This window comes from Acyrthosiphon pisum, chromosome A2 (genome assembly GCF_005508785.2).
Source record: "Acyrthosiphon pisum isolate AL4f chromosome A2, pea_aphid_22Mar2018_4r6ur, whole genome shotgun sequence".
NCBI lineage: Eukaryota > Metazoa > Arthropoda > Insecta > Hemiptera > Aphididae > Acyrthosiphon > Acyrthosiphon pisum.
The window spans coordinates 104919960-104921955 of NC_042495.1; positions in this window are offsets into that span (position 1 = coordinate 104919960).

Here is a 1996-nt window from a genome sequence, read left to right on the forward strand (position 1 = left end):
ATATTTAAGTATAAATAATATAAATTTCAAATAAAAATATTCTTGTTAGGTATTCATATTCACGACCCACATCCGACTGCAGGTATCGTCAAAATTCGTCGTCATTACCCGCAACCTGCCGGCCCATCTGATCGATGACAACCCGAATAAACAATTATTTATAGATTTTACTTTCCACGGAAGTTGATTTTTTGTTTACAGTTATTGTTATAACTTATGATAATTATGAATAATAATAATTAATAATTATTAATAATTAATATTATTATTCAGTTTCTGTTGTAGACTTTGTATACTTGTATTATTACAATTTACAACGTTTTACCATTGATTATAATATTATAGACTGTTATTACGTAATATCATTCATTGAATGAATAATCCATAATGAATTGTAGGTAATATTTATTAATTAATAGATTATATTTACGTCTACCTACTATTTACTATTTAGTACGCGGCCCATCGGGAATTTCCCGATTTCCCTATGGCCCAATCCGTCCCTGATTCTAGGTGTCCCTGCTGAGTCATATACCTTAGCGATGTCAAAATTAATCAATCCTACGTTTTGATTGTGTTTTAGAGCAATTCGTATTTCATTTTTAATATTTAAAATATTCTTGATAGGGCCTCGATCACGCCTAAATCCATTTTGTTCAGGCGTGAGGTAATTAGACTTTTCCAGGTGCCATGATAGGCAACTCATAAAATATTAATTTTGTATTTTTGTTTTAAATCAAATACAAGAGAATAACATGCAAATCAAACAATTTAATTTTCATACAAAATATTCCGAATAAAGTATTCAAAATACATCAAAAAATACTTTTAGAAATAGTTTAGAATACAGTATTCGGAATACTACCCAAGACTGATAATTTTAAACTGATTATGTAAAACCGCAGAATCTGATTTCACAATATACTGTGGCGATACCGGGTTCTTATCACCACTTGCGCACCGCGCATTAACATTACGCGACGCGCGCCTTTATTTTATATTCTAATTATTGTATTGTATTATATTCGTTTTTGTATTATTGCCTATATAATCTCCATGTTATTTATATGTATGTTCTTTCTTCTTTGTATAACGAACGAACTCGCCCCCCGCTTCGCTCGGCGGCAACGGCTCGTGCTACGACGGCTACGACGTCGTTGGCCGCAAAAGACTCGCTCTCTTTTCACACCGCCCTCCAACGCAACGCACCGCAACGCAACCGAGTAACCGACGCTCCGAGTACGCGACAGGTACATTTCCCCAGCCACCCCAATTTTGAATTTTGAATTTTTTTTCACCATTCGTTTGTAGCCGGTTGTATTGGTTTGTAATCTATTTTTTTTCGTTTCTAGAGATTTAGTTTTTTTTTTAAATCAAAATTTTGTTAGGGGGGCTGGGGAAATGCCCAAATTTTAAATTTTGAATTTTTTTTTACCATTCGTTTGTAGCCGGTTTGTATTGGTTTGTAATGTAATTTTTTTCGTTTGTAAGGATTTAGTTTTTAGTTTTTTTAAAGTCAAAATTTTGATGGGGAAGGCTGGGGAAATTCTCAAGTTTGGAATTCTTATTTAATTTAGATTTTTTATTCAACCAGGCTTTTATTCTATTTAGATTTTTCATAAAAAATGGTTTTTTATTCAAATTAATTTTTTTTTTAATTCATATAAGACTTTTTATCCAATTTAGGATTTTTTTTCAACAAGGATTTTTATTTAATTTAGATATATCAATAAATAATGATCTTTTATTCAAATTATTTTTTTTTTATTCCTATTAGACTTTTTTTTATCCAATTTAGAATATTTTATCCGATTTAGGATTGTTTTTTACTTACTTAACTGTTTTTTATTCAAATCAGTTTTTTTATTCAAATTAGACTTTTTTAATCTAATTTGGATTAATTTTAAGCAAGGATTTTTTATTTAATTTAAATTTTTCAATAAAAAATGGTTTTTTATTCAAATTAATTTTTTTTTTCATTCATATAAGACTGTTT